The sequence below is a fragment of the Danio rerio genome, chromosome 24 (assembly GCF_052040795.2).
Source record: "Danio rerio strain M-AB ecotype USA chromosome 24, GRCz13ab, whole genome shotgun sequence".
NCBI lineage: Eukaryota > Metazoa > Chordata > Actinopteri > Cypriniformes > Danionidae > Danio > Danio rerio.
In genome coordinates this window covers 8,973,299-8,985,033 of record NC_141044.1, presented here as the reverse complement: position 1 = coordinate 8,985,033, position 11,735 = coordinate 8,973,299, and the positions used below count along the sequence as shown (strand labels likewise).

Below are 11,735 nucleotides of genomic sequence, written 5' to 3'. Positions count from 1 at the left end.
CTATGGGTTTGCTGAAATCAGTTTACAGTTCGTTGGAATTAAATTGTGTTTATGGCACCTTAGCGTAAAAGCAAAAACCAGCACTCGTGTCATAATTTTACTCATGCAATTTCGTTGAGTCACTGCGTACCCTTGCAGATAATGTCATGCCCAAACACGAATGGTTATTTTGTGCATTGCATAACTCAGATTCAAATAGAGTTTGATTGTTTATTGATAGCATGCGTCAAGAAATCAATCTCCACCGGTGCTTGCTGGATTTGCTGGCTGTATTCTGCTAATGTGCAGCCCAGCAGATATTTGTCATGGCACTGAAGGAAGAACTGCCTGTTCACAATTTTCACCATACTGACCATTCGTTTTAAACGATTTTTTTCTTTTCTTTTCTGTGCTCTGACAGTCTGTTTGACTCAGATGCAGTTGTTTTCAAATAACATGAACGGAGCCTAACTGTACATGTCCTTGGCATAATTGCAATGCACAGTGCAGCAGCAGGTGAAGCGAGGCATTGTCTGTCAAGACTGTTTTTGTTGGCTGCTTCTCAGATTGTGTGTGGGATTCTAACCTCGGGCACAATAGCTCTCTCAGAAAGGATACCCGGCTGCTCCTCCTGTTCAGGCGTAGAAAAAAAGAGCATGAATAGTCATTTTAGGGGAAATCACAATCATGTTAAATCGTATTCATCGGAATTAGGAATTCCTTCACGTGATTGTGTGTTATTACACTATGTAGTACTACGTGTTACCATTGTTTTGCCTATTTTTAAATTGAAATAGTTAATTTATTTAAAAAGAATAATGCCTTGGAAAACGAAAAAAGTAAAAAAAAAAAAGTAGTATTAAAAAAGTAATAACCAGAGCGTAGGCTAGTGGAATTAAAGTTTTTACGATTCGATCAGCAATACCAATTACACAATTTGTGTTATAATTAACGTGCAGAATTCTGTTGAGCAAATTCATTATATATACAAATTAAGATTTGAAGAAAGTGACAAAAACGCAAAACTTCTATAATGATTCTAAAAATGTTACTATGTTTCTAATACACGTTCTCTGTCTTTCTTTCACCCTCACACACAACCACACACACACACACACACACACACACAGTTTGTTATTGACGTGTTTAAAGAATGTGTGTCCGTAAAAGATGGTTTGAGCATGAGACATTTACGCAAGCGCGTTTGGATCTGCTTCCAACTTTTAACTCGTTTTATTTTTTTATTTGCTTTACCTTATATTAGTACAATCGAAAGTCTCAAAATGTTAATTGAAACGTCTCCTGCCATCTTATAATAATCTTTGCAAACCTGTAGTTTCCATGTGAAACAGACTACTCCTAAAATGATTTATATACATTTACACTTTCATTATAAATTATATGCTATTATATTGAGGGTATTGTATATTAAATTATCATTCGTCTTATTGCAGCATTTTAATCCTATTTGTGTGTGCATGCGTCTTTTAATTTTCCCAAAAAAGCCACAAATACAGGTTTCAAGGCATTTGCCTAGCCCCTGATAACTGTATTCAACACATGGCATGTAGGCTAATCTCATTACATGCGTTCAATATTGTCTACTTCTGTTAATATTCATAGTTTATAACTTATCGAATGCAATGACCAGACTTTGTAGAAATACATTTAATAGAAGTAAACGCACAGTCTACATTTTGGTCGACAGTATTTTGCAAAGGATACCGGTGAAGATTTTGACCTCATTTCAGCACCTGACAGCTCCCGTATCGTACGTTAACATATTGTTGAGCGATGTCCTGCAGATTTAGTGACCCCTGCTTCATCGATACGACAATATCAAAACCGACCAGTAATTGCATAATTTTACCGCAAAGTAGTAAAGTCCATAACATACCTTATATAACCCAAACATATATTTTTATTTGTACAAATAAATGCAATAAGTCGATTTGGTGATTGTTATATAGGCTAGTGTTTTCCCATTGTAATTGAACAGTTTTTTGTTAAAAAAATTAAGAAGAAGATGCTAAACGATCTTTGTCCTTAGACGAATTATCACACTAATGACTCAAACAGGAAGTTTATTTGAATATGGTTGCAAGTTTTATATTGTCTTACAGACAGAATGTTTATTTAAACAGCGATGTCTAATTGTTTCTAGGACGAAAAACATGAGCGCCTGGAATGACACAAGTAGCCTATGAAATCGTAATTCTGTAAGTTTTCAATTGAGCACAAAATGGTTAATTGATCTGGACTCGTAACTTTTCCACCCCTTCAACTGACCCGTCCCGACTAAATAGAGAGGGCCCCTTAATGTCAAAAGAGGTCAGAAGCTTCATCAAATCATCCATGATTACTTAAGACATTGGGTAATCGATTATAACATTAAGAGTCTTTGAAAAAACAGATTATTCTAAATAAACTGGCTCCTCAATTAATGCAGTTTTTTTTTTTTTTGCATTTAGATACATAAGAAAGTATGGGTGGAATCTCCCACACCCCACCCCCTCTGTGTTTCATTGGTTGATTGTTAACATTTACACTATTGCCAAAGGGTGTAGCATTCAGAGAGCATGTAAAATATACGCATTTATATTGCAGTGTCGTAGGGGATGGGGCCATGTTGAGTATACAATTTGATTATTATAAATTATTGTGATTATTATGTAATTTTAAACATTAACAATAAATTAACGATTAAATAAGTATATACACAGAGGGTACGTACGCGTAGTTATATGGTTAAAAGTGAAGTAAACACAAAAAAACGTAAAGCGAATGATAATGTAAAATAAGAAACACATACAAACATGACAACTGAACAGCATAAGATGTCACGTAAGAACCCATCAATGCAGTACCAGAATAAACGTCTTATTTTTAATTCATTAAAAAATTAAGAAATTGGCTTCACCTCCTGACCTCCACAACCCAAGGTCTTCACACATATTCGTGTGTGTACCTCAAAATAAAGCGTCTACGACTGCGTTAAGCTTCGCCCTTTTCCTTCAAATAGTTGATATTCTAGTTTCTTCCTCCCTCTCTCTCCTCTCATTCTCAGAAGCCAGCCGGGGGGAGTGTCGCCGCGGGCCAAACATATGCTTCTTTCCATTGCACTAATCCAAATTCAGCGTGCAGGAATAATTGCTGGAGTGGCCGTGCTTTCGCAGGGCTTTGTCCCGTTCTGGCTCTCGTCAGCCAGGCACACGCCATTTCAATCAACTTCTTTGAGGGCTGTCTCTTTTTATCAAACCTCAAAACCTCGCCAGTGATGTGAACATTCAACAAACCGACTCACCAAAAGGATGATATCGCATCTTTATATATACATATACAAAGTATATAACAGAGTATATTAATCCAGATATACCAAAAAGATATGCCTCATAGCATGCCTCATTTCACAGACGAGCTAAATGATGACTGAAATTATCAAAAGCAAATATTGTGATAAATGCCTACACTATCTGCCATTTTGGTAACTACTGGAGCTGACCCTAAAATTAAGTAAGCTAATCGACGCCAATAAATACATTTAGTGATAACAAAATTTTTATTGAAAGAAAACACAGTGAGAAGGCCAATCAATAAAATGCGTTCTGCTCAAACGTACAGTAAATAATTAAATCTATTTAGTCATTTATTAATACAAAATGTTATTTAGAAATCGAAATATGGACTGTAAAAAGATATTTCTAAAGTCAAAATATATCTTTGGAGTTTGGATTCAGAATGCTGTAAGCATATAGCGTTGGACAGAAAAAAAAAATTAAATAAAAAACCTTATAAAAGTGTTAACCTCTCATTTCAAAGAGCTTCTTCTAAATTAGTTTTGTGAATATCAACCTATGTTGGTTAATTTAGTCTTGAGACAGGTTACATATTTTCTATTTGGATAAAACCAGTTAGCTAATATAGATGTTAGCTTACCATTTTTAGCGTGCACACACGAACGTGCACCAGCAATTTCTTTTACCTGTACCTAAAAAACAGGACAACTTTTAGGTCAGGAAAAATGGCCGACTACTAATAAAAATTGGTTTTATAAGGTTCCTTGAAATTATACGGTTCTAACTGTATTTTGAGATACTGAGATTTAATGTTTTAGCATTTCATACTGACAAAGCTATGGGGATGATTTTTTTAACACAAAAAAGTACAAAAAAAACAAAACAAAACAATACAACAACAACAATTATAGGCTAATAATAATAATAATAATAATAGTAATAATAATAATAATTAATGTATACGAAGCAAATTAGGGAAACAGCTTTCCTGCATGACTTGTTGAACCCTGTCATTTTGCTGTGTCTTAGCCTTCTTTGTGAATCATCGATGAAAAAAAATAGTCAAACGGTCCATTTGCTTGGCAATCGCATGACTACGGAAAGGGGATAGAAAAGAGAGAAAAGACTGAATTAATAGACGTGATAATTTCACACTAAAGAAGAACACTATTTCATGTGGCTCTATCTGTTCCATCAGAGCGCAGCTGTGCTGTTATGATGAAGTTTGATGATGATGGTCTGAATCTTCCTCCAGGCGACTAATAGCTGCAGGCAGCGCCAGTGCCCGACCCTGATAAACGACTTACACACGGGCTCGCCAGATCACTTGTGTTGCTCTCTTCATTTTTTCACTATACACACAACACTCAGTCTGGCTTATTGCACCTCTGTCGGATATATTTAAACAAACATCACAGCGAACACTGCGCAAATGCGAATATGTTTACATTAGAATACATTTGGTGATTTTTAAAATGTAGGGTTGATGGTTAGACAATCGCACACTGTAATGTGCTACGGTGTTTAGCCTATATTCTCTCTCTCTCTCTCTCTCTCTCTCTCTCTCTCTCTCTCTCTCTCTCTCTCTCTCTACATTTTTGTAACTTCGCGAACAATTAATTTTTTGTGAAGCTAGATAAAAAAAACATGAGAAATGTTTGACAACAAAAATAAAAAAAATGAAACTTTACAAACAATCAAAATTATAATAATATTAATAACAAATAATTCATTAATTTCGCATCTCCACAGGCAAAATTGTGGATAAAGAAAATTATTTGAATAAGCTGTACAGGTTATCATAGCAGATTAAAACATTTAGTTGCATACTTTTAAACGCGTTTAAACTGAAACGCTGAAAAGCCGAAATTTGTGTCAACCAACTCCGAAATGGCTGAAGAGAACGAATGATGAATGGACACAATGACAGTTGTAAATTGTGTTAATTGTGTATCATTTATACCTTTATTTAATTTGTATATTAATTACTGTTAGTTTTACCATAGTAGTAAAGTCAAAACTCATGCTTTTTAAAACATGCACGGTCTATAACTGATGTGTATAGTTCTGATCATACAAGAATGCAAAGGCAGCTGTGAATAATTAAATCAACTCATTATAAAAATGTAAACCTTCTAAGAATATGCTGAAATGAAGAGGCTGTTGTCTCGGTGTCTAATTACTTTTTTTTTTTTGCACTCTTTTGCGTTTAGAAAAGACTTCCAAGACTTGAAGACATCTATAAATGTATGCATTCATGCTGTGTTTTGTAAAACCCAAACTCTTTCTCTTCCATCTAACGTGCAATGTTTGGAGAGAAAATGCACACATAACCAAAATAGCTGACTTTATAGAAAATTGCTGGGAAAATCAACTTTCTTTTACACAAGGTAAAGCTTAACAGACGCTAAGCTTAACCTAGTTGAATTAACAACTTAAGGTTCTATGTAGGTCCATGTTAATTCAATTAGGGATGATTAGTTTCACCTTGTGTAAAAACTTTAACTGCTTTAATGACACAGGTGCTATGAAAATTTCTATTAGTGTCAACTATTTGGGTTGTGACTATGTTTCTTGTCTTTCATTTTTTTTTTCTAAAACATTTCAGCCTCTTTGGTTACATCACCTGTTCAATGATGCAGAAAAAATGTTCTATCTTTGTTAGGAGTAAAAGCTAATTATACAAATATGCAAAAATACAGCATGTGGAAACATGTAATTGCTTACTTGCTGTTCCATTATTGTGAAATTTTGGACTGCACCATTTGAAAATCATGTTATGTGTCACCTGTGTGTCTTCTAATAATTACACTCTTTTAGGTCATGGGGAAATCTTAAGTTAGTGAAGGCCTCAACATTCCATCTAACCCTTTCTCATCTATTCAATAATTACTTTTACTTCTTTTTCAAACTACTTATTTAAAATAAGCCAAAACAACACAATTCTGGAACTGTTTTTTGGACAAATTAATTGTTTTATGTTCAATCCACTTAAATTGGTAAAAACAATTACAATAAGTTGTTCAATATGTATTGGGACAACACCAGGGTGTTGTGTGGAACCCTGCATTTTAACAGTGTTTTAGCAGCATGAAACACTGTTCAGTATTTCACTGCTAAAAGAAATATAAACACCTCAGGAATTATTCAAAAATATATGTTGTCAGCAGATTTATACAGCACATGACATGTCAATTTTTGGTTTATTTGGCTATTTTTTTAATCACAGGTTCATGCCTTGTTAATGAGCCATATTTCCATTTGAAGAATGCAGAGCAGTTGCAGGCCATCATTCAATGTAGGCTACATGTCACTTGTTTTGATTTGTCCTCTTATCAGCTTCATTATGTGGGTATTTAGATTATAATATGTGCACATTCAAAGCACGGATGGTCACGTAAACAGCAGGTATTTCCCTGTCACGTCCCTCACTGATACGTGTTATCAAATGCACAGTAAACATCCTATTCCTGTCCGTTTAACACAAGTTTCATTAAAGTCCATTACATGTAGAGCCTGAAGCTCGGTAACAGCAGGAAAGAGAGAGGGAGAGGGATTGAAAAAGGGTAGAGAAAAGCTCATTGATAATTAAGTGTTGCTTGCTCGCTGTGTGAGGTATCACTGTACTTTGCTTACCAATCCAACGGTTGTTTGTCTCCTCCTCTGTTTGTGGCGGAATCACAAGCTGTCTAATAGGCTTCAATTAGAGCAATGGGAGCTGGGGTTAATTATGACTTAACACATTTGATTGAGTGGATCAGATCATCAGCGATGGGGACTCAAGGGGAGAGGGTCTCATTTATTAGTCTCTATTTGTGGCCATGTTTCACAGTGTTAAAGATTGTGGCTAAACATCCTCTTTGTGTTACTCTCAAAGCGTCTTGTGTCAGATCACGCCAGGCACATTTGCGTGCCACATTCAAACCATGCGCTTTGCATGTCCATAACTGCACACACCTACCCCTGTAGAGTCTCAGTAGTGTTATAGGATAGATACAAAAAAATAAAATCAAATAAAAATGAACCGAACAACATAATAATTAGAGATTAGAAATTATGTATGCCTACAGATTGTGAAGTTTATACACTGTAAAACTCAAGAAGTTAAGGTAACTCAAACCCTTTGAGGTAACTGATTGCAACAAACAATTTAGGTTCAAAAACTAATCCTAATGAGTGCTGTGGACTTAATCCATTTGAGTAAATGAAGCAATTTGAGAACAGTAAAACCCAATAAATGAAGAGAACTTAAACCAACTAAGTACTGTAAAACTTAATAATTTAAGACAACTCAAACAGTTTAAGGAAACTGATTGCTACAAACCATTTGAGTTAAAAAGTAATCTATATGAGTACTGTGAACTGACTCCATTTAAGTTGAAGTAATGAAGCATTTAATTGACACATTAACTTCAAATTAAGTTCAAAACTCTTTTCAAATGAGTAGAATTTTAAGTAAATTTTGAGTTAACTACACTCATTTTATTTAATAAGTTGAATGTTGGGTTTTATAGCATAGAGGGAAAAAAGTACACTGACAGTGGTGAACCATTCTAATGGAAGCCAAGCGATTGTTCAGCTTGTTCATATTGAAAATGGACTGAATCAGCACAATTATTGAGTTTTCGTAACTTTTTTCCAAGACTTTCAAGTCCATTTTCATGACGTAATGTTTCATGCAATGTCTACACATGTGGGATAAAAGAAAAACAATGCATGTTCAAATTAAATAAAGCATATCGTAAAACACGCAACAATCTATTCAGTTAAATATATATCTATGTAAAATTTATTTAGATAATGCTTACACTGCACTAATAATGACAATATGTGATTGGCCTAGAACAGAAAAGAAGACAACTAACCTACAGTCAAGTATACGGATACTGTATGGCTGCGCCCGAAACCGCCTACCACTCAGTAGGCACTGCATTTGAATTTAAACGTATTACTCGACCGTTAGAAAAGTACATTCTATACAGTATGAATGTGAGCAGTATGATTGGAATTCGGATGTACTACATCCGCCATTTTGTCATGGGCACCTGCGTTAGTTGCGTCGCTTCACTCCCATTCATGAATTCTCTTGCGGGGCATCATGGGATAGCACAGCATGCATGGGATGCACAGTTCAAAATCTCGCCGGAAGTAAGTCATCTGGGTGCTTCTTGCGTACTTATTTTCGAATTCTATGAATTCTGACATACCACTGGGCTCGCATACTGATTTTAGCGTATTGTATAGTATGGAAGTATGCTGTTTCAGATGCAGCCTATCTGTTTTCCATGACTTTTCCAAAACTTTGTGGGTTTTTCTATTTTTCCAAAACTTTTCCAGGCGTGGAAAATCAAAACTACATGACTTTTCCAAGTTTTCCATGACTGTATGAACCCTGTTAGTTATTTTATGTACAATCCACTTAAATTTGTAAAAGCAAAAAAGTCAACTTAATCGATTTAAGTTGGGACTGTGTGGAGTCCAGTATCTTGTATGGAAATTTCTGGAATATTTTTCTGGACAAAAGATTCTGATTCTTCCCATCAGGACATCATCAGGACTGTTTCTCTTTTCAAGTTTTCTCAAAGGTTAAAGTCATCCTTCAGTAACACAAAAGCCAAATCTAACCTACAGCCCAAAGACACAAAATCAAGGAACCATCACTGAACAGTAAATATTTACAGTGGCAGACTCGAAAGATTGAGAGAAAAACAAGAAAATGTAAAGTCTAACAAAGGACAGCGAACAAAATGACGAAAAAGTGATTCGTACCAGTAAAGTCGAAGCCATTTAAGCAGCTTCCTCCTACTGTTGAACAGATCCACACAATAAAAAATACAAAAAAAAAAAAAAGTTGGGAATGAAGCTTTTGACAGGCTGCTAATGAATCACTGTAGGCCCATCTGCCTCAGTGCAAACAGAAATGTGGTGGGATCTCATGAACTGTTACCACCGTCACTGTAAACAATAATTGTCAAACATATTTACTCGCAATCATTTTAGCAGATGCCACACTTTTTTTTTTTTGTTTCCGCCCGGCTTTTGTATCTCTCCTTTGCAGACGTGCCACTTGCCCTGAACACACTTTTCGCTTGAATATTGAGCAGGTATTTGCAGAGGTGCTCCAGGGCACAAGGTTGTGAGGGGGAGAGAGGTTAAGAATGGATGGAAAGCGAGAGAGAAGGAGATTATCTGGCCCCCTCATCAGGAGAACGGCCCACTCCCTATACCCATGAAGCCCTGAGGCCTAGGGGGGCAGCCCTGCCTCGCAGTCATGCACCTCTTTATCACCCTAATCTGTTAATTGTGGAAGCTCAATTGGCACATGGTGGCTTTTTATTACAGCCTACCCGCATTCACCAGACAGAGACAGCGGCAGAGTCTGCGCAGCCCCTGTGTCCTGTTGTCCTCCACCCACTTTCTCTTGTTCTATAGTTTCATCTTTAAATGGGCTCGCTCTAAAAGGTGAGTCTTTTTTTTTTAAAACTAAGCACAACTAATTTCATCTCTGGTGCTGCTTTTTATCCTTCTCCCTCCCTTCTTGCTTACTTTCTTTTGTGAGATGTGAAGAAAAAAGAATGCTGCTGATTTTTGTGTTTATGTGTTAACCACAGGGAGAGGGCCGTCTGTTTCAAATTGCTCTTTTACTGGGACTGACTGACTTCATTTCCACCAATTTGATGCTTCGGATCATTCAAGTCAAAAAAAATTTGCTTCAATAAAACTGATTAACTTGAGCTTTAGTTTAGCATTGTTAGAGAATGTAAATCATGGTGCGTGGGAAAAAAAAACATGTTGGTAACATATGCAATAAGCTATATGTAGTATCAATCCCGTGTTTAACATGATATTATAACCAGTCAAATTTAACCTCTTAGCTATTGTCAGGACGTTGCCTCAGAAAAATTATTCCAGAAATGTGATTTTGCGTGATACTGCCATCAAATTCAAAACATTTGCTCAGGAGATGTATGGCTTTTGACCTATTATTTTTCTGTATTGCTCCAGGACTAGTTTCATATATTCGATTATTAATGTTTTGTACATTACTCAAGCATTTTTTTATTTTGAGCATTATAAACTCTAGATTAGGGATGTCAAACTCAATTCCTGGAGGGCTGCAGTCCTGCACAGTTTAGTTTCAACCCTGCTCCAACACACTTACCTGTAGGTTTCAAACAAGCCTGAAGGACTCAATTAGTTGGATCAGGTGTGTTTAATTAGGGTTGGAACTAAACTGTGCAGGGCTGCGGCCCTCCAGGAATTGAGTTTGACATCCCTGCTATAGATGATAGATCATAAAGTCCAAAGTGTCTTCATTACAGACATACATAAACTGTGAATGTAGAACAGAGATGGCCAAACTAGAGCCCGCGGGCCATAGTTGGTCCATGTTAACCTTTGATTTGGCCTCCCATGTCATCTGAGGATGGTTTAGAGTTTGTCATTTTAAATTTTATATAAACTTATATTTGTTTGTTTCATTGTTAAGCTACAAAAAAGCTATCTGAAATTAAATTTCAATACACTGAAAAACCCAACAGTCAACTTTATCAAATTAAATTTGTGTATTTAACATAAAAATTACTGAAAGTTTATTCTACTCATCTGAAAAGAGATTTGAACTCAGCGTTGAAGTTAATTAAATACCTCATTACTTCAACTTAAATGGAGTAAGTTCATAGTACTCAAACAGATTAGTTTTTTAACTCAAATGGTTTGTAGCAATCAGTTTCCTCAAACGGTTTGAGTTGCCTTAACTTTTTGGGTTTAAAAGAACTCAGGTGGTTTGAGTTCGCTTTATTTATTGGGTTTTACTGTGCTCAAATTGCTTCGTTTACTCAAATGGATTAAGTTCACAGCACTCATTAGGATTAGTTTTTGAACCTAAATGGTTTGTTGCAACAGTTTCTTCAAATGGTTTGAGTTACCTTAACCTTTTGGGTTTTACAGTGAAAACATGGTGTAAATTAACCAGATTTAGTTTAAAATGTACATACGATGGATAGAGGAGAATGCAGAGACTTTGGTGAGTGAATCAAGGGAAAGGCAGCTTCTACTTGACTGGTGTATTCAGCATTGAACTCCACTGTGATATAAACAACTGTTTATGTTTTTGTGCAATAAGTTATCATGAAAAAAGTTATACTGCATTGGTTAATGTGATTCAAAGTAATGCTTTCTATTTGTTTTTTAATATTATGAAACAAATTAGGAAATAATTTATGGGAATTTTAATGTAAAGTAGTTTGGTATATTTATCTTTGGCCTACGGCTATCAATGATATTTGTTTTTTGGCCCTTCATACGAAAAAGTTTGGGCACCCCTGATGTAGAAAATAATTAATCAGTAACTGCTACTGGTTTAGTTTGGGAAGGTTATTTAAAAAAAAAAAAAACTGCCTCTGATGGTGAGAAAGAAAAGGACACAGGTACAGTCTTGGAAAACTTTTTGCAGAAATA

General features: G+C 35.6%; 1 protein-coding gene across 4 annotated transcripts in view; it reads right to left on the bottom strand.

The window, feature by feature from the left end:
• Window positions 1-197: 197 nt before the first annotated feature.
• LOC147830999 (uncharacterized) overlaps window positions 198-11,735 on the bottom strand; it is a 156,945-nt gene continuing 145,407 nt past the window's right edge. For 3 of the 4 annotated variants that reach the window (XR_015524750.1, XR_015524755.1, XR_015524752.1), the window contains exon 4: window positions 476-610. The gene's annotated coding sequence lies outside the window, so the exon portion shown is untranslated. Of the gene's footprint in view, window positions 611-11,735 lie in introns of all 4 variants that reach the window. The other variant, XR_015524759.2, reaches the window with a different exon arrangement.